This window comes from Rhinolophus sinicus, linkage group LG04 (genome assembly GCF_036562045.2).
Source record: "Rhinolophus sinicus isolate RSC01 linkage group LG04, ASM3656204v1, whole genome shotgun sequence".
Classification (NCBI taxonomy): Eukaryota; Metazoa; Chordata; class Mammalia; order Chiroptera; family Rhinolophidae; genus Rhinolophus; species Rhinolophus sinicus.
In genome coordinates this window covers 83,505,213-83,532,564 of record NC_133754.1, presented here as the reverse complement: position 1 = coordinate 83,532,564, position 27,352 = coordinate 83,505,213, and the positions used below count along the sequence as shown (strand labels likewise).

General features: G+C 32.8%; 1 protein-coding gene across 3 annotated transcripts in view; it reads right to left on the bottom strand.

The window, feature by feature from the left end:
- Window positions 1-27,352, bottom strand: part of GPM6A (glycoprotein M6A) — a 237,758-nt gene that overhangs the window by 76,857 nt on the left and 133,549 nt on the right. Inside the window, exon 1 of one of the 3 annotated variants that reach the window (XM_074329896.1) lies at window positions 23,304-23,443. The exons of the other annotated variants lie outside the window; for them this stretch is intronic. The gene's annotated coding sequence lies outside the window, so the exon portion shown is untranslated. Of the gene's footprint in view, window positions 1-23,303; window positions 23,444-27,352 lie in introns of those variants that run through there. 3 annotated transcript variants of the gene reach the window in all.

Below are 27,352 nucleotides of genomic sequence, written 5' to 3'. Positions count from 1 at the left end.
CACTTCTCATTTAATGGTGTGTCAAATTCTTAACATTTGCAATGTGGCCTCATTAAGTATAGTTTATCTAGGGAATAAAATGCAATGATGTAGAATAACCCCAGACTATTTAATTATAAATGCTTTACTTAACAGTATGAAACAGAGCATTCTACATGCCTCAATGATATACTTCAAGCAATAATGTTTATTTCTTATAGAAATAAATCTTCCATCATCAGAAAACAGGGAGATTTTTAAAAATAAACAGTCTTCTGTATATTGAAAAAATAATAATTTCCTTTGAATTTGTTTTCCTTCTCCAATAGAAAGTCTTTAATTTTAAAAATCTTATGCTACTATTGATGTTAATGGAATATAATCAATATCCTTGTGAAGTTCTGTAGTTAGTGTTATCAAGCTTATTCTCCAACAAACACTTTTTATGAAGCTTTATGGAACATGGTTTGGGAAATGCTGTTTTAGTCAATAAATATTTTATTTGATCATTTTATTACTGTGGTAAAATACATAAACATACAATTCACCATTTTAAATATTTTTACGTACACAATTCTATGTATTTAATACATTCACAGTGTTGTGCAACTATCACCACTATCTAGTTCCAGAACATTTTCATCACTCCTAAAGGAAACTGTGTAACCATTAAGTAGTCACTCCTCATTCCCTGCCCCAGCACCTAGCAATGACTCGTCTACTTTCTGTATCTATGGATTTGCATATTCTGGATATTTCATATCAAGGGAATCATATTATGTCCTTTTGCATCTGGCTTTTTTCACTTAGCATAATGTTTTCAACATTCATCCATGATGTAGCACGTGTCAGTACTTCATTGCTTTTCATGGCTGTATATTATTCCATTTTACAGATACAGCGTATTTTGTTTGTCTAGTCATTAGTCTACAGACATTTGGGTTGTTTCTTTCTTTTAGGTATTATTTTAGCATTTCATTTTGCTGGCTTCTATAGAAAATACAGATTCCACAATGTTTTCTTCTCAAATACAAATTAAGAAAACAAGAATATAATAGTTGGGAAAATTGTTTTTTCTCTCTAAGCATGAAAAAAAAGAATTCCATTGAAGAGCTCATCCTTCACATACCAAAGATAAAATGCATATCTTCAATGAAGCATGAAACTTGATGAATTTCAAGGATATGATAAAATACCAAGACTGACAGCCAAGAACCTACTTGAGATATCAAGTAGGACATCTTGTATACATCTCACACTTAATATGTCTGAATTATTTATCTTCAACTCCATATTAAATTCCTCTTTGGCCTTTTCCATTTCTACAATATGGCACCTCCATTCACCTGGTGACTCACACCCAAAGCCTGGTAGGCATTGTTAGCACATTCTTCTCTCTCATTACCAGTGTAAATTCCATCTTCAAATCCTGTGCATTCCATGTGACAAACAACTTGAACCCTTCTCCTTTTCTTTATTTCCACCTCTATTACATTACACCTAGTCACCATCACCTTTAATACGGTCTATTCCTTCTTGTCTTGACTATCTCAGATTTACTAGAAAGACTATCTTAAGAATTTAAATTCTGGGTGGTGAACACACAACGTGATAGATAGATGATGTATTACACAATTGTACACTTGTAACCTAGGCAACTTGACTAACAATTGTCACCTCAATAAAATTTGATTTAATGTTACTCCCTTGCCTTACACTCTTTGGCGGCTTTCTGTTGCCCCTAAAATAAAAGCCTAGTACTCAATACAGCTGCTCAGTCTCTATGACCTGGACTCTGACTCGCTCCACAAATTCATCTAATAGCACTTTCCTCCTTCCTTAATACACACATCAACACTGACCTTTGTCAGCATCCTCCTGTACCATGCTGTTGCTCAATGCTGTTTTAATTTCTCCATTGTCACCTAGTAAGTCTTTACCTAAACAATGTCCTAATCATCTTTCAAACCTCTACCTGTATGTCATGCTCTCCACAACACATTCTAACTATCCCACTCAAAATTAGGATGTGCAAACCTTTTCCTTTGAAATGAACTTAATCTTGTTCTTAACACTTAATGTAATGTATTATTATATATTTATTTGACTGTTTAATCTCCCATTCCCACAGTAGACAATAAACTCATTGGAACTTTTTATAGTAAGGAGCAAATATCCCTCTTTTAACTAAAATAATCATGTATCAGATGAGTACGTTATTCTTTGGTTTCTAAATAGTTCATTTAATTAACATGCTTCAAAAATGTTAGAAGCTAGGGATAATGCATTTATTAACTTTATTTTACCCCTTGAATTTTATAGACTAAAAGGGTTGTCAAGGTAACAATTGCGAAGAGCAGCCGGCCGTATTTTGTTAGAAAAATAGTGTCCAGTAAAATAAGCCTGTATCTGGGGGGAAAAAAAAAAATCTGTCAGTCCAAATTACATAGGTTATTTAAATTAAAACAATTTCAGTTTATACTAATCAGTTGAGTTTTGGTCACTAGCTTCATTGATTTTTTTTTTTTCCTTTTTACACAATTCAATTATACTAAATTGTTTTTCATGTATCAAGTTATATTAAATCGATTTATAATTTATCTAAGTTACCTATCATTGATGCAGTTCTAACCATACATTATGTCTTCCAATGATGTGTTAGAATACCAGGGTGTCCACTTACCCTTTACCTCTTCCCCGAAAACCATACATAACCTTTTTCAGCAGTTAATGAACGAAACTGGTTAGCTTTTCACCATTGCCTTTCAGGGCACGAAGTGAAGATGTATAGGAGGTAAGGGCTGCTGCTCTCTGTCTTTTTTCTTTTTATAATAAATGAATCTCACACAGTGTCTTGAAATAAAATCTATCAGAACTGTTTAAATATGCCTCAGGTACATCGGTTCTCCTGAAGACACACACCATTCCTTTAAAAGAAGTTAGAGAATTTATGGACAAGATCAAGAACTACAGATGGAACAGCTTTTTGAAAGCCAAGATTCAAAATCTGGCCCCCCTTGGCAGAATAGAGCTACATATGTTGTGGTGAGGTGACACTCCTGTGGGGAACAGGAAGGTGACTTCTCTATACATGAAAACTGCTTGTAACCTGGCCAAAGAAAATGTGTTTGCATTACGTATCATACACCTCTGCCAAATCCACAAACTCTGACTGGGCTGCTTCACCATTAAATCCTCCAAAGATGTTTTACAAAATCACTGTCTACAAACCAGAAAACAAACACATTGTAGAAAATATATTTTCACACAAGAAATATTTTTCACATTTTTTCTCTGTAAGAGATTTTTCATTAAATTAACTATATTTCTATTGCGCCCCATCAAATCAAATAGGTGGCTGTAGTAATGGCTTCAGCCATGGAACAAGAATGGATTTGAGGACTTTTGCAATTTTTGTTCTATATTGTTCATTACATGAACTGGCTAGAAAGTCTAGGTTTGCTAAAATATAGTCATCAGACACAGGCTTGGCAACCATAAATTCAGACTTGTAATGCTGATACGGAGAGGATGGTTCATTCTAGAAATTTCAAAGGACTCTAGGCTTCTACTAGGAGAAAACATAAACCTTTATGTAAAAGATGTCCAAAATGTCATTTTTTACAGATACAGGAAAAATAGGCTGTCTGCTTGGGAAATTCAAGTGGATATCACATATTTTAGGAGTTTAAAGATTACGTCATTTAGTTAATGGACAATATTTTTATATTAAACCCTATAACCAATGTAAAAACACAACTAAATTAGAACATCTATTAAAAACAACAATATGCTTCATGTTTATCTAGAAAGTGGAAGAATTTCTATTTTAATTATCTGATATTGAATTGCTACATGCTTACAACAGGATGGTGCTCAGCTTGACAATTCTAAGAAAAAGCTTTCACCTGATTAAGCTAGGAAACGCCATGAAAAGCGGTTTTAAAAAGTTTCTTTTTAAGACTGTAAGTGTAATGGAAAAGAGTAAAAAAGAAATCTAGAAAGAAAGTATCATATCAGTTTTGTATCACTGATTAGATAGATTGCACCTTCCAGGTTTCTCCCACTGAAAGAATAGGTAAACACTAGGAGATGTCTCTGATGTTTATATTGCAAATGCGGGAAAAGCAGTAGCCTGGTAGGGAGATGGAGATGAAGCAGCTATTACATTTCTTGGGGATTTAGAAGCTGCCAGAACAAACAAGAAAGAGTAAATAAGTTTAAAAAATTAGTTCTATACAGTGATTAAACTCAAAGAAGATGAAGGCGATATAGTGGGGGTAAAGTAAAATAAAAAATCCATTGCCTACAAACTTAATTTGTGACCCACTAAAAGTAGTGTGTGCATTTAAAATGTTTTATTGTACAATATATTATACATTTATTACAAAGTTGAGTCTAAATATCTGAGCATCATTTATCATTCTGAACATACACATTAAAGTTATACAATGGAGTATTACGCAGCCATAAAGAAGAAAGAAATCTTACCATTTGCAACAACATGGATGGACCTAGAGAACATTATGTTAAGTGAAATAAGTCAGGCAGAGAAAGACAAATACCATATGATCACACTTATATGCGGAATCTAAAGAAAAGAATAAGTGAATGAACTAATCAGAGACAGTTTTGGAAACATGGAGGAAAAACAGAGGGTTGCTAGATGGGCGGGGGGGTGGGGATAAGGGGAAGGTGAGAGGTTTAGAAAATAATCAATAACCACAAGATGGCCACGGGGTTTTGAAAATTAATTTGGGGAACATACAGAGGGATAGTGGATGGGGGGAGGGGGGTTCACACAGTGTGAGGGATATAAATGATAAATGTCTAAGTTTTGCTTTGTCTTGTGCACCTGAAACTAATAAAAAAAAAAAGTTAAATATAGACATTTATGTGTAATGTAAAAGAAGAAAGTAAGGTACCATTTGAAAGGTAGTTTTTAGAAATATCCATTATATTCCTAATTGATAGAATGCTAATTGAAAGGTAGTTTACTAACTGGGAGTGTGTAGTATCTTATTTTCAAACAGTCTTGGGATTAAACCTTGACTTTCCAATGAAAGTGTTCAAATGAGCAGTGATGAGAATTTAGATAAACCACATAATATTTCTAAGCCTCAACTAGAAAATGGGGATAATTTTCCTTACCTTATATGGTTAAATGAGCTAATACACAACAACCTTTCTTGGAGTATTTAATTGAATTAAACATAAAGGCCAGCCTGGGTTTGAAGTTGGGAAAGAACGATAAAACCAACATCGAATCGGTTGTGTAAGAGAGAAAGATGAGTTCACAGTTAAAAGTGAGTAGAAACTTCTCCCCAGTGCCTCTCTGTGTCTCCTGATGGTTCATTCCATGGTCAGTGACACAAACGGTGTAGAGTGAGGTCTTGGCCAGGTCTGGGGAGCCCAGGGCTGTATGTTGGCTAACTTTCGACCATTAGATTGTAAGAGAGGCCAGGACAACACTTGATGATCCACCACCTACCAAATAAATTATATATTCTCACTTCCTGTTTCTTAATTTGTCAATGGGCTTAAAGAAGGCTTGGCCTTGGACCACCACACTTATAGTTAATGTTAACTGTTTTCATTCTGTTGTATTTTATACTTTTAATGTTTCTTCTAGTGTAAAATTAATGTCCAGAACAATCTGGATTATTTTTAATCTCTATACTAGCTTTTCCAACAGTTAATATCCGTAATAACCTGATTTCTCCCAAATGACTTCATCCATGGAATTTTCCTTATTCACCAGTACTGAGAACTACTTCCTATACTTTCTGAAGAATGAAATGGTTGTCAAAGAAAGTGAAAAAACAAAATGCAAAAATACTGACTGAAAATATCTAGATTTTTATCTAGATCTATATCTAGAAGTTAGCTCTCCCAAATATAAAATTTCTTTTTGCTTGCTCTTGGATGTGTGTATGTGTGTGTGTATATAAGCGTGTCTGTGTTTTAAGAACTAGTTTACCTAGTCTAACCTTTATCATCCTGATTATGGCTATATTCTCCCAGCTTCTGCTTCTTTTACTCCTGTTCATCCCCAACCCTGCAACCAATACATGTAATCTTTTACAAATTTAAACATTCAAATTGGATTTTGTCACTCTGATTGCTTCAGGTTTTTCAGTGCCTTAAATGTTTTCATTTTTAGCTTTATGAATTTTCATAAACGATGTAGCTGATATTTATAAGTCATAGAACAATGAATGCATGGTAAAGCAAAAAATACAAATTCAAATAAAAAGGAAAATACAATGCCTGTGATTACATTGCAATTTTACAGACAAATCATTTGTTTATTCATTAATTTAAAAATCTTTATTACTGCTATTTTGCACTGATAGTAGAGCTAGGAACTGTTTGTACAATAGTAAACAAGACAGACAAGATCCCTACCCTTATTATTTTGAATAAATACAATAGTTTTGCTTTGATAAATCTAATCAAGCCTACTGACTCAAAACCTCAGTGAAAACCTTACAGACCTTGCTTTAAAATTTTAAGTTAATTTTGTTTATTATCATTAATCTGAATTAATTTGTATTATTGTGTGAAGTCACCAGACTGATTTCAGATTCTTGCTTCTGTCCTGCTCTCCTGTGCATTACTAGGAATTGCCTCTTCTATTATTCTTCTGCTCAGTACACATTTGTTGATCTTCCCAGATCATCCACAGAGGAAGGAAAAGGATATCTTCCTCATGAATGTTTCCCATACACCTTCTTGGGTCTGTAGACACCAACCCCTCCATATGGGGTCAGCATATATGTCATTCACAACTTATTATCTGTTACTTCAGGTAGGATACTGCTCCTGTATTAACCATAGTAAATGACAGTTTTTAATTGCAAAGAGAGAGATGAATGCCGGGAAATAGCCAGCTTGAAAGAGTTTTAGTTGAAATAGAAGCATTAGGAAAGGCTAATGGTCTAGGGGTATGAAGGATGAACAACACTATGAGAAAACAGTGTTTTGTGCTTACAATAATCTATCACTGGCAAAGAAATCTGTCATAGCTTATGTCACCAGTGTTTCATACAGAAGTGTCACAAGTATTATAGATTGCAGAGGAATGAACTTGACCCTGTCCCAATCCAAATCACCCTGTTTAGACTGGCCAACCTGCCTTCCTGTCATTGTGCTGAGTTTCAAGCCTCTGGCCCCCCTAACTGGCTTCTATCCACTTCCTCTGGGGGAAACAGGGAAAAAAAGAAAAACAAAAGTAAAGAGAAAAGGAAGAGAAAACACACAGAACAGACCCTAGTTTCACTTTTCACATTCTGTTGGGGTTATCGTCCATCTTCCTTTCTCTGTTTATTACAGTCATCTATACATTTCCATGCTTTACCTTTCTACGTACTGAAAAATAAAGAGAGAGATAAAGAGAGAAAGATATTCATCATATAGGAGAAAACATAATTATCTAGTATTCAGAAATCAAATGGAGGCAGAGAAAGTCCAATTAATGTAAAGTAATGTGCTTACAGATTGAGGCATCTTGAACCCCTTTGGAAAATAATTCATCCTAGGTCCTGACCATAGAACTGGAATAAATCAGCATTCTAAAATCCCTTCCATTTGTATATATTCATTCAAAAAGTCCTTGTCCAATGACCTTTTAGTGGAGAGTCCCTACATCCCTCTGAATAGTCTCAATTTTCAATGAGAATGTTCAATTTTCTACGTTCAAGGCTTATTAATCACTGCCATCGTTATATCATGTCAAGGAATAAGACCAGCATCTGTCTTTCAGGACTGAGTGGAACAAAGCTTTATTCTCGAACATTCAGAGTGTTAAATAGAACAAACGCTTTGCAATGAAATTATTACCAGACTCAATATTGCATCTTTACAGTAAATATAGAAAATAGGAGAGCTGGTTGCAAATTGAAAAAGAAATAAAATCCCAACATTCAAATTTAAGGAAATGTTATCTGATGTAAAAACAGATAATTCTCAAAGTAAATACTGATTTTGTATTTATCAAATTATCTTTTAAAATAATAGTAACACTAGTACTAAATAACACCAGTTTGTTACAAAATGCCATATGCACACTATGGCAGTTGGAAAAATTAACAGCATTGTATTTAGATTTCTTAGAGAACAACTGAAACCACAATTATAGGTTAATGAATTGAATTGAGAAAGAAACTGTGATTGGCTATCACCGTGCATTACTGGACTAAACCTCTATACCTCAGAGTCCTGGAGTTTCCATAGAAACACAGCAATAGCTAGTGTAAAAGCAACAGTCATCTCCAGACAAAGGCCTGCCTGAGCTTTCATTTCAGTCCAGCAAAATCTGGAGAACAAAGCCTTTATCTTTAAAAATAGAACAGAAAATTTTCAATACATTAAATGTCAAAAGCAAAATGATATACCGTTTCATAAAAATCTTTAAAAATAAATCCTTCAACATAAGTCAATTGGGATGGAGTAAATAAAATTCCCTTAATTATTTCTCTAATCCAATTCATAATCCATATCAAAGTCATGAAACCCAGTTCTATGGTTTGTTGCTCAACATACCTTGAATTTTATCAGAAAAATTGAAAATCCCAGTTGTCTAATGTCCATGAAGGACAATCAAGGCTTGTAGATCAGGGTACTGTTTAGGTATCTGTTTAGTGAAAGTATGATCCCATTAGTGTGTAGGAAGCCAGTGGGGAGGAAATTTGCATTTGAGCTTATCTTTTGTTTCTCTCTTTTACTGTACTAAACATCCTTAAAAAATCAGCAATTAACCATTGAGCTAAGAACACAGTATAACTCATCCTGGTAATTATTTTACAGTATTAATAAGTTTATTCATTTTTTTCATATAAAATCAAAATGTTTCAAATAGTATGTCATTGGATTCCCTTCCCCATTCACTCTATAATACTAATACTTAAGTATTTGAAATATATGTTCACAACATGGGGACATTAACACAGTCAAAAAAATAAAGGCAATCTAGTTTACTAAAACAAACAAACAAACAAAAACTTTGATATTTTATAAATTTTGGCATAGAATACAATACAGAAGTCCCAAAGAGAAACTGAAAACAAACAGGCACTAAGATCTTTAGATAAAACAATTGAGTCATGAATAAAACTCAGATAGTTTATACAATTAAAAATATCATAAATAATGATAAGATCCTTACAACAACTGAACAATAGAGCAAAGAATCATGTCACTGTCAATACTGGATAGTTACATTACAATCAATCAATAAAAACAAATCAAGACTTCTGATCAGGGCATTTTTAAGAGGAAACAACTGACAAATCACTAAAAAAAAAATATGTAAAACATACTTATTTTTCTCTCTTTGAATTTGTAAGATGCAATCAGGTATAAAACACACATCTGAGGAGGACCCCAGATATTTTGTAGCCACTGAAGGGCACAAATGGGAAAAGACAAAGTGTTTTTCTAAGATTCTTACTTAAAAATCAATATAAAACAACAAACATTTCTATAATGGTGTTTCTCCAGAGTCATGCCCAAAAAGGGAAAGGGAGGACTATGATGTCCAGCATATATTTTTAGGATTTTTCTAAAATCTCTAGAAAGTTCCATTAAATCAAATGTTGTTTCAGCCTGCTAGTAATTTTTAATTGTCCCCCATGCACTACCAAATATTTTGTATTTCAAAATTAAGTGGAAAAAAATTTGACACAGCAAGGGAAAAAAATGACAGCTTCCTTCCCAAATACCTTGCTTTCACATTCCTTTAAAGGACTTGTAAGGAAATATGTACTGAATTTCCAAACAATTAAAAGAGAAAAATCAGGAAAATTTCTGATGATATAAAAAAGTATACAAATTATTATAAAGCAACTCATGTGTAAAATACACTCCAAAACATACTCCACTATCTTTAGAAAAGCCAAATAAAAGTTTATAAGAACAAGGCCACATACTTTTTTTTTTTTTTTTTTTTTTTTTTTTTTTTACCACCTTGGATCAAACATGCTGTGAAAACCTAAGTTATATCTATAAATCAGCTCTTGGGATGAAAGCACAAAAAGAGAGGTTATATTTTATTCTGTACAGAATGACACTGGAGTAGGACACTAAAGAGGAAAGCTTGAGAAAAAAAGTAAAAATGTCAAAAGACACTAAATTCAAGGAAATCTTCAGATTATAAAAAGCCAACGATACAATATACCTGCCATCACTATTAATTTGTGGTGTGAAAATTACCATAATAATTGCAAGAAGTAGAAACAAGAGATTTTTGTAAAAGGGAAAATAAATGAGAACGCTGATGAAAAAAAGGCTTTTTCAAAAAGAGATCTATGGCAAGAACCTTAATACAACTTTCTTAGATAAAATTTTCAATTCAATTATTATACTAAGCATTATGCTAAGTGTCTATCCTAAAAGTGTGCTATTTTGCACTGACTTACCCCCTGTGTGGAGTCAATTTATATGTAAATTCTACGGAGAATTAGGTTAATGTGCCTTTTTCATGTAACTGACAGTAAGAGCAAATGGATCGTGCCTCTTGGCTTCCAAACAAAGACGTAGCCAACCTTGATGTGAGGAAGACAATCTGGGAGGAGTAAGAGAAACTCAGACTCTGAAAGAGCAAACTGTGCTGATTCATGATGTCAAACCTTGAGCTGCTGCCAAAAAAGTCAGGTGTGTAAGGACTCTCGGAGCATCTTTTAACTTATTCAGTCTCTAATATATTCCAGCACTGATCTTGGAATCATGACAAGGGTTTGCAAGGACCAAGAAGCTGCCCTGGGAAATCAATTTTATGAATAGGAGGAGCAAAAATCCCCACAGAAATAATATTTAGTTTCATTGTTTATTTAAATTCCCAACAAAGTTCTTTTCCCTATTCAATTTCACATTTATATATCATGTATCCATCACCCACTATGATTTTTTAAAACTTCAAATATATTTTAATATATACAAAGGAATAGATACATAAGATACATGGAGGTCCTAGGAACAAAAGGAAAAATAAGAGTATATGCATCGAAATGATGAAACCAGTAGTGATAAAAACTTGCATACCAGTTTGTCATGGTGTCTTCACCCAACTTAAATTCTAACAGTAAGCCCTTTGTAGAGAAATTCCATTTGTCCCCCAAAACAAAGAAACAAAGGATATATATATATATATATATATATATATATATATATACACATATATATATAAAATTATATTTATAATTATATATTATATATACATACATATAGCCTTTCTATCTGCTAGATGACACATAGCTTGATTCATGAGTAATTGAATAAAGCCAATAAGATCTTAAATTTTACCAGTTGAATTTTGTTTTTTAATAGCTCCTAAGTCTTCTATTCAATGTTATTTGATTTCAATATTGCATCTACTTTATTATCTATGAATGATATGTATATATATACATATATACACACACATATATATTTAATAACATTTATAAATTTCCAATGTAATTTAGGCTTTCCAAATAGCATGAGTAGGGGAAGATAGTAGCAAGGAGAAGTACATGCAAGATAGAGAGGCAAACTGTTGTTATGGACACATAGAATTTGTAGGTAAATAGGCTTGGGTTTGAAATCCAGTTCTGGCAATTATTAGCATAGTCTAGTGAGACTAGATTCAATAATTGGCCTAATATATTAGCTAAAGGTCATAAAGATCATAGGTTTTATTTGTTTTATTGTCTTTGTGAATAATAGCCCTCAGCTCTTCAGAGATTGCAAAAGGGTTCAATATTACCTAATACTGAATATATAATAAATAAAGTTACATATCTTAGTCCTTATCACATCGCCACTCAATAAATTATATAAATAATATATTTTGTATCAATTTACTCTACACATGAAGTTATTTCTCAATGCAACATGCAGTTATGAGAGAGGGAACATTCTCCATTAATTTAGTACAAAAATGTATAATATAAATATTGTCAACAAGATTCCATAAGTGAGTGTGTTATATCTATTTGTCTTATAAGTTACAGGGTTAATTTCATATTTTATAATTAGTTACACAGGCAACTTTTAATTAGAAAATATCAAACCATGGAAAATCTTAAGTATAATTAAGAATTTTCTAACTGTGTATTAAATTAACATAAATTAATATGTTAAACTATAATCTATTAAAAAAGAGACAAGTCCAAAATGGAGTCAGTTGTGCTAAACTCCACATCAGAAAACCAAAACTTAATACCTAATCTAATTGTAATTCCAGCCTCTCCCAGGAATGTAACCTTCAACCAGTCAATCTGGAATTACCTGGTTAGCGCTAGTGAATTAATCCACCAATAGACCCCTTCCATCCCCCATAGGAAGTTGACCTTGCCTATAATAACCCACTCTTTACTAGAAACTTCCTTTTCCCACACCGTTCTGCCTATAGAAGCCTTTTATTTTGTACAGCTCTTCAGCATTCCTTTCTATCTCCTAGATGATGCACTCTTTGATTCATGAATAATTTAATAAAGCCAATGAGACCTTAAATTTTACTCGGTTGAATTTTGTTTCTTTAACAAATCTTAAGCCTTCCATTCAATGTTATTTGAGTTCAATATTGCACCCAATATATTATCTATGAATGATGGAAACCACAGGAGTCATTCAATTTTCTCAGAGAAAAAAGATCTCATTCTGACATAAGGAAACTGTGAAGAATAACTAATGAAACATTTTTCTAAGCTTTTCACATTATTCTGTAGTGATTATCTTTCTTTTATATACTTTACATATCAACTAGAATTAGCCCTAAAAGGACAGTTTGACATTTAAAAGAATGTCTTCAATTAATCCTTTGGTATTTACAGAGCAGCAATCATGTAAACTATTTCCTTTAACATTTACTTATTTATCTCTCATGTATTTGATAGTATAATGGACCAAAGACTTGCATCTAACCTGCTTACCTTATGCTACTTCCCAACCCCAACTCTCCTCTAACCCTGATTCACAAATGTCAGAGCATAACTAGAGAAGTAGCAGGGCAGGCATGCCAGAATTCCGTTTTCTTATGGGATCCAAGTTCCCTGGGGGAAAAATTATCCTTAGGTAATGTGAAGCATTTAATTTAGGCTATAAGTATTACACTGATCATAAGAGACTTGGGTCAATATTTAAAATTCAAGTTTGATATCTGTCACTGACATTTATCCAATAGTCCAGTTCTATTGTGTTTCTCCAAGTAAATATTTAAGATGATGATAGAGAGGAGAAAATCGAACACCATAGAGATTTCCTTATTAAAGATTCCTCAATTTTTTTCCACTTACTATGACATAAGTGACTATCATTACCTATAAATTCCTTCTCATTAATAATATATACACCCTTTATATATATATAACAATTATTATATGCAACAAAACATCACTTATTATGTAATACTATATACATATATATTAATAAAATAGAAATTACTATACAATTATGCCTATAATTATAACGTACATATTGTTATACTAATTATACAATTGGAATAGACTTCACTAATTGTTTACAATTTTGTTATTTAACAGTAGGTAATTGAGGTAAAAATCTGTCTTATAAAATGATATTCCAGCAAGAAAAAAATAGTTACTAGTAAGCTATCAAGTTCTCATAAATATTTGTGAAAATGATGAGTCATTTCACACTACCTGTACTGGCCTCACCCGATCTGGTTCTTTATCTAGCCCTGTGTACCCTACTGTTTCTCATGATATTGCTGGATTAACCTCACCTGGTTTGATGTAATCACCGCTAACCATTTGATGCTTATGTCTCTGTAAATATTCCCTTACCTATAAAAACATTTTTAAACTGTCATGCATATGGAGAATGACTTCTATTTTGTTTTGGTTTCACAATGTACGTTGGACATCCTCTCAAGTCACTCTATGAAGATCAACTTCCTTCTTTTCAACAGTACAGTATATTCCACAGTAGAGCGGGTGATATTGGATAACAAATCAATGGTTTCCAGTGTAGCTGGTGGGTTTTATGTGGAGCAACATAAATGTGTGCTTGTCCTGAGGTACCATTCTAACACAGCTTCTCGGCTTTCATGGCCCTCAAGAATATAAGCTGAAATAACAAGCTAAATCAGGGACAATCTGCTCTACATATCCCTAGAAGCAAACACTGAACATCAATTAACAAATTTAAAAAGACTTTTTTATTAAACAGAATAAAAATTAATAACTCTGTGTTTTTCTCCCCCCTTTGGCAACAAATACACCAGTCTGGCAGTAGTGTGACTATGTTATCTAACAGGCTACTACTACATCTATCCTTAGTAAGGGTAAAATCGTTAAAAGGAAATTAGGGAAAATGAGTTCAAAATTGATATGCTTTATGAAAAGAGTGATTTCTCTCAAAGAAGATTATACATTTGTAATTCATTTTGCAAAAAACAACACACACACACACACACAAAAAAACACAAAAAACTGTAATAACATGCAATAACTTAGAGGTGGCAGCATGCTCAATGGAAACAACAGTTTGAAGTCAGCAAAAACAATATCTTAATCCATGCTCTAATTTCTGATAGCTTATCTGCAGGAGCTTCAGGTTCTTACTCTGCAAAAGGAAGTGCATATGTGCAATAATACAGCTTTCTGTATTTTTGTTCATCCCAATTGTTTGGCACAGACACTCAACAAATACCTCTTGAATAAATGAGTAGCTAGCATGCGGGTATGGTGAGAATTACATAATATAGTATATATACAAACATTACAATCAACATATGCATTGAATGCATATTCAAGTCTACGTTGGTTTACTTCTACAGTTTTTGCTTAATAATTTAGTATTTCTCAATAAAAACAAAACACTTAAAAGTTATCTTAAAGTTTATGGCAAGTTGAATTTCTTCAACACAAATTAGCTAATGTTTTCTGAATAATACCTAGAATATCTGGACACTACAAAGCTTTAGAGAAGCAAGAAAACTAGTTTCAAAATCAGTCCCCGATGTGTTTTTCACCTCCATAATAAGTGAATTTGTAATCAGCCATCTATAATAGTGTTGTATTTTATTGGCTGTCTATAGATACCTTTCGATGGCAGGACTAAGCCAAAGCTTCAGTTCTAACTACTTAGACTAGTCAGGTTAAATGATGCTACATGCACAAAAAACCAGCCTGTAATGAAGGAATGTAGGAATCTTAGAAAGTGGTTCAATCAAGTGGAAGGGCAAGATGTTCAGAGACACAGGAAATGAAATACATAGTTCATCACCAGCAACACCAAATGATTCAGAGTTGAATAAACGCAGCCTATAAACAAAGCAAAGAGCCTCGGGCACGGTAATAAAATAACAATAATAAAACAAAAGTGACAACCAGTCTGGTAATTTATTTAGTTTTAATAACACCACTCAAATAACACACACAGCGGGAAAATATGATCATATAAGCACATATATTTTTCTATCAGAGACCCAAATGGCAACAAGAAACCCAAGAGGTCTGTTTGGATGCCCTGAAGAAATTAAGGGAAGGAATGGGAGGCAAGGGTCCACAGCCTCTCTGCTGTTGTGTTTACAAAAAAATTATGGAGCCACAGTAGGAAACACATTTCAAATATCGTTAATGACATCTTAATCCTGGATCTGAAATGACTTCAGTCGTTACTTATCCCTGTCAAGCTTTGTAAAACTCCTTCCTTTTTGGAACCTCTATCTCACCGCACTAAGAAATCTTCAATATAATTCTGATTCCTTTGCTATCACCTTTCCCTTTTGTCTTCTAAATATGAGTATTCACTGAACTCTGTCTCTACCTCAATCCCTTTCTTTTCATCTCTGATATCCTCCTTTTATTATTGCCTCTATGGAGAGTTTTCAAATTTCTTCATTCACAAACTTGATCTTTCACTAGAGATTCACTTTCACATTTCTAAGTGCTTTGGACTTTCCACATGTGGTATAACAAGGTCATCTGGATGCCTCTCTTTGCAAAGTCCTTGCTTATAATCAAACTCTCCTTTTAATTTATAGTGAGAGGTCCATCATTCAACTGGTTACTTGAAATCAAAACCATGTTGTGAACTTGGTCCTGCCCTTTGTTATTCCCTCTATATCAAATGGGTCATCTCTCAAATTCTGCCAGTGCTGTATTAGTCACTCTCCGTCCAATCTCATCACATTATCATTCCATTAACATTTTTATTCTAAAATGGATATGGAGATAGCTGCAACCACTTTCTTACTATCAAATCTCCTTTCCAGTATACACTTCTGCTGTTTAAGACTCTAAAACATTTAGGCTAAACTCTTCCTACCATCTGGGCCCAATTTTATTTCACAGACCATTCTTCCATATGCCCTGGGATAACAAAGAGAACATTTTGAATTTCTCAAATTCTTTTGCCTTACCCACCTTGGGCTTTTGCTAAGACTGTTTCTCTTTATGGGATATCATCTCACATTTCCATCTTTCAAAATCTTAGCCATCCTTAAAGGTTCAAAAAATAAAAAGAATCACCTGTACATGGAAACTCCCCGAAACCCAACTAAAAGAACACTAAGAAAATCATAGCCAGCCTTGTCAGGTGAAAGTTCACATTTATGTCTGCTTCCCCTAAGTCATGTGTTTTTTGAAGGCAGAAATAATGCTTCGTTTATAATTGTATTCTTGATGATCCTTTGCTAAACAATAAAGCAAATTAATAAAACTCAAGTCTACATAAAGTCCTTACACTTGATTAACCAACTGAAGAACAAACCAAACAAGAAAGAGTACTTTATTATCCCAAAATATTTGCAATTATGGAAATTATCAATAAGTTGTATAAAGTACATTACACAGTTTGATCATTTATATTCCATAAATAATATAAATTATGATATTTCCATATATCTTAAGGAATAGATTAATACATAATTTTCAAAATTAAGTACTGAAAATAATTGTTATTCTCATTTCTTCTTTGAATATATGGTGTTATCATTTGAACTACTAACTAGGTTTCTGCAAAAGTAACTGCAGTTGGTGCAAAAGTAACCTTTCAAACCACAATTACTTTTGCACCAACCTAATACTATTTATGTACAGAATGGAGGCTTCAAGGACTATCATTCTAAAATATACATTTATTTTGTTCTGAATCCACTGAGTTAAAATCAATGAAAAACTGGTAATACCAATGTCTTTGATATACATGAAGAAAAATTATCAGCAACAATGAAACAAAACTCAGAAAAATACTAATTCTAAATTATTTTCAAAAGTTTAATTCAAAATAGTTCACTTAATTTTTCGTGCCTTTGTTTTAGTTATTAAAATGCGAATTGCTTTGAATTAACTTTGTTTCCTTACAAAGTAATGCTTTTCCTTTCTTCATTTGGTATATTAGTAATGGTTCTAAATATAAAAAACATTGTTAAATAATAAGGTACTCCCCCGACATCCCCATTTTCATCTGCATAAGAAACCTAACTCAAAAGTAGAATTTGTTTTAGGTTAAGTCATATGAATTTCAGCAGTGAAAATTTCTTTTAAGAATTGAGAAAGGAATTGAACAATTGTGAATTATTCATGGTAAGTGTTGTAAATATCTGTATTTTCATCAGAAATTTGAAAAATCTCTCTGACTTCAATATTCCATAAGTTACATTCTTAAAGAAGTTTGATACATGCTGAAGAAGAATACATAGTTATGAATAAAATTTCATGAACTATACATTTTAAATACATCTTATATTTTAAATGGTAAATAGATTATATTAGGAATTAGGCAAGTTGTGAAGTATTATTTGTATTATATTATGCTCCTTCATTTTATCACATTTTACCAAGGCATTTACAGACACAATATTAAATGATTATAAAAATAAATTTTGTGACTAAAATTTCAAATCTGAGGAGAAAAATCAGGATTAATCTAGAAAAGTTCAAATTCATTCTATGAGTGGCATCATATCTGCATAGCCTCAGAGGATCTCTCTGAAATATTTGTTAATGGAGGTGATAGTTTTAACATCACCTAAGATGTTTACAAATTGTTGTATCACTTCCCCTAAGAGGTAGAGCTTAAGTAGAGCTTCTCAAGTATAGGATGGACTTAACCAGTCACATTTAACAAGTACGGTATGGTAAGGGGAAAATAGTAACATTACAGATCACCTGGCCTACAGCACCTCAACTGAGTGATCAATGTTAACGTTACCTCTATGGTATTTTCCCTCAAAATCCAGAACCAGGGCCAATCATGAGAAAACATCAGAAAAACACAAAATTATGGAAATTCTTCAAAATACTTGACCAGTACCGTTCAAAAGTGCCACGGTCATGTAAAACAAGGAACATAAAGAAATTGTCAGACACTGGAGGAAACTAAGGAGCTATGACTACAGGCAACTTTATTTCCTGGATTGGATCCTAGAACACTAAATGACATTTGTGAATAACATTCAAAACCCAAATAAAATCTGTAGTTAATTAGATAGTATGATATTAATGTTAACTTCTCAGTTTTGATAAATGTACCATGGTTATGTAAGCATTAAGGGAAGCTGGGTAAAGTTACTTCAGAAATTCCTGTACACTCTTTACAATGCTTTGGTAATTTTAAAAATATTTCAAAGTTAAACTACTTCAGACAAAAATTAATTCCATGAATAAACAAAATAATCAATGTAAACTGTAGTAAACTATGCAAAAACAAAGTATTATATCATTATAGCCATTATTTTCATTACCATCATCAACAGTGTTGATAGAGGTGAGGCAGTAATAGGTTGTGATCAAGCGTGTAGACTCTGGGAGCAAATTCCTTGAGTTTGAGTCCTGGCTGCTGCATTTATCAGCTATGAAACTAAGTTGCCAACCTCTCCATGAACCTATCTCTTCATTTCTAAAATAAGAAAAATAACAGTACCTACATGAGTAGTCAAAGATGGCCACTCTTGACTCATTTGTCTCTTTTTATGCATGCTGCTTCTCACATTGAAAAGTGGGACTAATTTCCCTCCCCTTCTGGGCTAGCTATAGCGACCTGCCTTTACAAATACAATGTACTTCTGAGACTACATCATCTTTGCGACAATTGCCTGGGTCTCTAAGAGCACTTGCTCTTGAGATGCTCACTGTGAGAACCAAACTGCCATGCTGAGAAGCCCCCAGTCACATACAGAAGCCGCACGTACATGTACGGGCTCAGTCTCAGCTGAGCTCAAAGCCAACAGCCAGCATCTGAGCTCTCTTGGAAATTCCAGTCCAATCAAAATCCCAGATGACTGCAGATGTCTCCATGTATTGCTGACAATACCACATAGAACAGAAGAATGAATCAGACAACCCGCATAACTGTGAGAGAGAAAAATAAATGTTGTATTAAGCCACTAGCTCTGCGGGTAGTTTGTTATGCATCATACTTTCTACAGCTGTTTTGAGAATAAAATGAGTTAAATGTACTGTATGAAAATTAACTATTGTTATAGTTATTATTCTCATGTCTACCACAATGCCCTTAAAAGTGTACCCAAACTGATTATTCATCTAATTTGCTTTCTCATATGCAGAAATAAATAAAAAAACACACACACACAACTCTTTATTTTTAGCACTTGCATTCATTTTACATATACATTGTCAATAAATTTCACACAGGGACCATTAAGATGTCTCCACTAAAAGAAATATGCCAGAAATTAATTTAGAGCTTGAAAACTACACGCAGATAAATCAGCATTGTATATAAAAACTAATAAGATTCACCCACTCATAATTTAGATTAATTCAGCAACTAGTTATTGAACACCTGCCACAAGCCAGTCACCGTGCTGGGTGAAGGGGAGACAGTGATGAACAAAATGGACATGGTCCTCTTCTTGTGTAGTTTGCAGACTCATTGAACAAGAACAGAAAATTATACAAGCAATTATCATAAAGTGCAATATGTGTTCTGATACAAAAAGAACAAGATATTAAAAGCATAGCATTAACCTGTAGTTTCCAACCTATTACCCAAGGTACCTCACACTCCTGCACCAAACTCCCATCAAACTGATAGATATGTTTAATCTCCAAGAGAAAGCACAGTAACATCTGCCAGACACTACTAGACTGCTATCATTAAGATAATTATTTAATAGATAAAAGTGCTAGGTATTTCTTGTGGCCGAAAGACAACACGTGTCATCAATTTTTCCTCACCCTGTTCCCTTGAATCAATTGAATCCTTTCAAAATGTGGCCTTTATCTTGGTCCAGCCTGTATCACCATTAACCTTAATTTAGTCTCATCCTCCAGACCATCCTGCACAAAACCTCCAGGTAATTCCACCACATCTTTCTCCCACAGAAAATATAAGACCAAACACACAAAAAAATGAGACTTAAACAAAACTGCCTTCTTTATGCTCAGGGAGCACAGCACTTTCTTATTTAAATGAGGACAGAAAAAAATATGTGGTCATCTTTAAATATGTTTACTATCCTTTCCAGCCACGCTCTGGATTTAGCACATCTCACAAGTGGCCTCCCTCTATCAGTTTCCCATCAGTTTATAATTTGAGGGATTTTTTTCCTTTTGTTTTCAATTTCTCCCTCTATTCTGATTCTTTCTCCTTGAAATAAATGCATATTCAAATGCTTATCTTATCAAACACCAAACAACACATGAAAAAATGACATCCCGCTCATAGGATGTAACATAGTAGGTATTAAAATACTGTATCTTAAAGCTTTAATAATATATTTAGAGTGGTAGGGCTATAGAGAAATACAGCAGAAAAGATTTACTCAGAGATTTAACTGACACTGCTCTCGCCAAAGTTACCCTTGACCTTATTTATTATCTTACTGGTCTTTCATGAGTGTGTGATACTGTTGGCCACTTCTTTCTTTGTGACCTCTCTTCCTTCAAGGACACAACACATTCTTTCTGGCAACTTAACATTTTCTGCTTTTCTCAGCTTCTTTCTATAATAGGTTCTATAAGTCTCTATTTGGGGTCCCTTCTAGGTTTACAAACACCTTTAGGTTGATTTAATCAAGCCGATATCGTCAATAATCACACACTTCTTGATAACTTACAAGCACAGAATTCTAATGTAGATTTTCCTCCCAAAATCTGGACCTATGCATCAAATTGCTTACTGGATATCATTCCTCACAGTGAAACAAATTTAATCTATGCAAGACATAATTGTCTGTGAAAAATCTTTTCCTTCTCTTCTGAAAGAAGGATATTCATAAACAATATAAAGCATATTTTTAAACTAAGTTTTATCCACTACAGTAGAAGCTCCAGGAAGCCTAGAACTTTGTGTCTTTGTGTATTTTTAACTTCTAAATCCTGAGCAATTAGGTGTTCATTATATATTTGTTAAAGGATGAATGAGTGAATTAAACAATCAATCCAATAAAGAATGAAAAATATCATAAATATACATTATAGAGTTTTACCTTACAAAATAGTATTCCTGTCCATGGTTTTATCCCTTTTTCCCATTTTTTTCCTAACCATACTCTCCTTCACTTTCGTTTTAGCATTTACTTTCCTATTGCAGTCTTCTGCATCTTCCCCTCTTCTTCCACCCACTCTTTTTGTTCCTTTGCAGATATTCATTAATGGTGTTAATCTAGTCAAAGCAACTGGAGGAGGGGGATGTATTTGAATAGGGAAGAACAACACAGAGAAGAGACTTAAAAAAGATAAGAGAGGTCCAAGGACAGAGGGCAAACAGGAAACAAAGGAGAATAAAAACAAAGGTTTTCAACTGATATGAAAAAGAAAAAGAAAAAAAGAAGAAAGGGCAAAAGAATTATGTATTTTCATTCCTGAAATCAAGGAAAAACAGGCAAATATTTTTGTCAGAGAAATATCTTTAAATTGGTAAGATATATTCAGTTCATGTTCATCAACAGAAATAACAAAAGTATAAAAATAGAATCATGCAGATCACTGATTTTTTTCAAATGTAACATTTTTGAGTCCCAATACTTGAAAAGCTTTAGCCAAAGCATCATGAGGGTAATACAAGACAAAACCTTTGTCCTCAAGACTAGAAAATTTTATGAAAGAGCCAGTTCTACAACAAACTGAAGCCATATATATATATATATAGATATATATATATATCTATATATATATATATATATAATTGTTATTATTTTTTTTTAAGAAGGCCGCAGCTCACAGTGGCCCATGTGGGGATTGAACTGGCAACATTCGTATTATGCCCTAACCAACTGAGCTAACCAGCCACCCTGAAGCTAGATTTTGTTACTGTTAATCCTTTGTGCAGCACAAAATACAAATTTTACATAAGCATTTATCTATAATATTACAGGGTAATTTCAAAAGTTGATTTTGTTTTTCAGAGTTGATTTTTAAATATCTGCCCAATATGGGTATATATTTAACCCTATCTGTCCTTCAATAATTATGGCGGGAAAAAAAAATCAGACATTTAAATATAGTGAAAATATTAATATGGCAATCTCAAAACTAAAACTAAACAAAATCTAACACATAAGGTAATAAAGTAGAGTCCCTTGCTCCAGACAAGGAACTATGACAAAGACAGAAAATGAGGGAGATCAAAATAAAGCTCATTGTACCAGCAATGTTGGTTTCTTTTGCACTAAATGGAAGCCTCCTGGAACTAGGAAGTTATCATATTTGACCACAGTCTGGATGGCAGTGGGATTAGAAGGCACCACGGTGCTATAAAGACCCTGCATTTGAATGAGGCCAGCAGGGTTTTAGTCCTAGTTCTATCACTAATTAGTTCCGTAATCCTACACAGTTAATTTCCTTTTGTAGAATGAAGATGATCTGCAATAACTCTTCCTCTCAAAAATTTTATAATGAATATTGATTTTTAAAATTATTTCAATAATAATTACTTATTTTTATAGTTGCTCTTCATATTCTGTTCATTGATGAATCAAAACATCCATATTTGAATTTTCACACAGGCATACTAATAAAACAATCCAATTAAAATATGCCACCTTCATTTACCTCACGTAGTGATTGTCTTGGCACCTAAACTGAACTGCAATAACAGTAAATCTGTTAGGCCCATTTTATCTTGTGTTTATTACCTTATTAGCCAGATAAAAGCAGCTAATTAAAAAAAAAAACTTGCTAGATAGTTGATTTCTTCTCCTCCTATCCCAAATGTTGTTTGAAGTATTGGAAACAAAAACAAAACAAACCAAACAACAACAACAACAAAAATAGCAAAAAACATGAAGTGTCTTGTGATTATAAGAACTTACTTTCATTTACTACCTGCAAATTTTGTCTTGTTACTAGTTATGTACAAATCAAAGGATTGGAGTTGAACTATAGAGAAAAAAAGATATTAGCGAGCCATACCATCAGTCTTTCTCCAACGCTGTCTCTCTCATTAATGATTTATCCTTTCACCATCGTCCTGCTCCTTAAATTTGCTATGGAGATACTGGCCAGCAAAGGCAGTGCCTGAGTGCCAACATGCCAATCTATGCCATCTGCATATGTCATCTGCCATACGCTTCCCAGAGTGGTTTAAAGGAGAAAGAACTAAATGGAAATTACCATTTATAACAATTACATTTGTTCCAAGTAGTATCAGCATTTTCTCTAAAAGACTACTTAATATTTTAGGGCTATTTCAACCTTTTCTTATTAAAATCTACATAAAATCAAAAATATATTTGATAGTCATCTAAGTAAAATTTTAAACATCTAGTTTTTTGTTAGATTATGTTTATCTTATTCATACGTAAATATGAAATAGCAAATTCAAGGCAATTTTTAGAGATTTCTGTCTATTTTGCTATTCTCTAGACAGTTTTCTATTCCCCATCTAGTTAACATTTTCTGAGAAGCAGTTTCTCCATTTCTGAGCATGTTTAATCGACCACTATGGTTGTCATGACAACCATCAGAGAGCTTACATGGGGCATTTCAATACAGTGACCCAATTAAAATCTGTCAACAAATGCCCAACAAAATAAAGGGACTAACACATTCATAAGATTTATTTCCTAAAACTGAACTATCGGGGTGTTTGCAGTAAGACCAATTTTAAAAATAATCAGAATGCTGTAAGTTTCACAAATATGATAATTATAATGCTTTGTCTTGGTTATTGACTTTAAGAGTTTATTTTTTCTATCAAAAATGCCTAAAGGCAATATACATTGAACTTCTCTTTTACTACAAAAGCAAATGTCATTGGGACATTTACTTATATATGGTATAAAGATACCAAAGTTTCCAAATTGGAAATCACCAACTAGCCAGATTATCTCAACTCTGTATTATAAAATGAAATTTATGAAGGCGTGGGTTACGTTGTATAATCCTGTTAACAGTTGCTTAAGGAAGTCTTTAGTTCAAAGGCAAGAAGAACAAATGCTATGGGTTTGAGGACTTTGCTACATGAGGAAGTCAGCTATTATTAATAACTACAAAAGAAATTATTGTTCCTTCTTATAGAGGAAAAAGGACCAGCATAGATGCCAGCACTGGATGGGAAGAAATGTTTAGACTAATTCTTTAGATACATAACATGTAAAATGTTTTATCTTCACTTGACCATTTCTTTATTATATTTATGATAATTTGCTTTTGTTAAGTGTGTGTATGTGTGTGTGTGTGTGTGTGTGTGTATGTGTGTGCGCGCGCGTCTGAGTCTGTGTCTGGGGAAGAGAGAGAGAATAAATGAGCAAAATATAAATGATCTTATTTTCTTCTATGTGTTTTCACTATAGATTCCATTTTAATATCATCATTCTATGTGTAAGCCCTATCTACTAACTAATAGAATATTGATGCTCAGGGGAGTTTATTTTATAAATAACATCAGATGACAGATGAGTAGATTTTAAAAGGAATAAGTAGAAATAAATGAAATGCAATAGAAAAGATATTCTAGTTCTAGTAAGATGACAAGAATGTAATAATGCTCTTACATTACTATTGCAAATATCAGCTTTAAAGGACACATCTAAAACTAACAGAAGCAGAGACATGGAACTCTAGGGTATTTCCTTAACATTGCAAATAGGAAAATCAAGGTCATGGAGGTTAAGTGATTTGCCACGTCACCCAGCCAACTAGTGGCAGCCACAGCATTTGGAGTTCACTTGATTATTCCATGTGAATTTGACCTTCTTAGATGTGCTATTATAAATTTGGTTATATGTAAAGGAAGACTAATTTATAAAAGACTAACTTTACATGTTTAAAATTGAACTTGGGAATTTATTATAATCATTTTAATTTATGTAAGGGAGAAAAGCACCAATTATCTCCTACCTAATAGAGACGGCTCATAGAATGATTACATTAAAATGGGAGCACTGGTCTGAAACGCACAGGAGAATTATTTGCCACAAAATAGGAACATTCATATTTCACACACACACACACACACACACACACACACACACACACTCTCTTCCACAACAAGACCAAATTATTTTCCAAATATTTTGTGGTTTTTTTTTTACTATCATTCTGAAAATTCATATACTGCCCCCCCCAAGACCTCCCAAACATTTCCATAGAGTAACATATTTATGGGAAGCATATTTTTTAATCAAATTAATGCCTTGATACCATAACCTGTGATCATATTTAGTTGTTAATTACATAACCCAAGGAGTCTTCACACAACCTAAGTACTCATCAATAAAGCTAGCATAGAAACAAAAGAATTTATTAAGGCAGGTAATAATGGTACAAATAAATGATTGCATTTGTTTTGCTTACAGTATCCCATTGATGCTGGATGAATAATTTTATCTTATTACAAAACTGTATTTCAGTCTTTTTAATTTCCATTTAAAAGTTCAAACCTCATATATACACACACTTTCAACCCTTGTGTTTCCTGGTAGTAACATATAGCTTTTATTCCTTCTAGTTTTGCACTGGATTAAAATTGCCAATAAAAAGTTGTAGTCAAACATGTAGGAAATGTTAAGCTCAGAATGTAGGTTGTATCGATTTTTTTTATTCCTGAAATTTACATGGGGTATTTGGTATCCATTCTTTAAAGTATGCTTAACAATACAAATTCTGACTAAGAAATAATTAAAGGAAGGAAGAAACCAAAAAGAAGAGACGATCTTACATAGTCTTTTACTGTTCTTCTAATATGTTTATTTTTAACGCACTTGGGAAATACACCTTTTCCTGTAAAAATAATCTAGAAAGTTGGAAATGGCATTACCTTTTAAAATAACAACTAAGTTTACTTAGAGTATAGCAGTTGATAATTATGATTGATAAATATGAGTAAATTTGGGAGTATTAAATTCCGTTTTGCTTAATTAACTTGTTTTAAAATATAAGATTATTTATCTCTTACTAACAATTCAAGAATTATTAATTCAGTTTAGCTTGGAATTTAACTTCTACTTGCTTAGTATCTAATAAAAAATGTCTGCCTATTTCAAGAAAAAAACTGAAATCAAAACAAAAGTATATATATAGTATTTCCATTTTATTGTATTATCTTTACTTTTTAATTTTTGATTATAAAATATTTAAAATATAAAACAATATAATGAATAATTATAATATAAACAATATAATGTATGTACTTATAAACAGTACTATGTAGGCTTTTAAATGTTTTTCACTTAACATTATATATTAGAGTGTTATCTATGCTGATATACTCTTTAGTAAAAATAAGTCTATTCTTATGAACTACATTATGGATTTTTGGAATCCTTCTCCCAAAATTATTAATAATAATAATTGCCATTCTAAAACCTGTTCTATGGCTCCTTACAATATGAACATTCTTCTTCTTATAAGATATCCAGGACACTGTTGGTAAAGATGTAGAAAAGTCTTGGATGCCCACCTTTCCCATCTTGCGACAATTAAGAACGGGCTATAATGTTCTGTAAAGTATCCATGAATTCATCAGCACATCAGAAACTACTTACACTTTTTACTCATAGCACCAAATGCCTTGATAATTTTCAGAAAGGCATTTCCTATTGTTTGATGTAGTGGTAATTATTTTCTTCCTTAAACTCTCTTAAGATGCTAAAATTCTTCCAATGATCTAATATGGAATTCAGAAGGAAATTTTTTTTAAAAATACTGTCTTATGATAACATAAACTCTAATTCTATCGTGCACAATTTTCATGCATTTATCATAATTAGCTTTTCATCTTTTAGTATTCACTTTATTTTTTAACCTTATTCAATTTATGTTATTTTGATTTGGGCACATCTTTAGCAAGCACTTTCTATCTAGAGTATTTGAAGCTAGAATTTGGAACTAGGGTGACCTTGGGAAAGTTACTAAAAATCTCTCTCCCTTATCTGTAAAGTGAGAATCATAAAAGTACTTAATTAATAGAACTGTCAGGATTAGGTAAATTAATAAGTGTAGCACTTGAAACAGTGCCT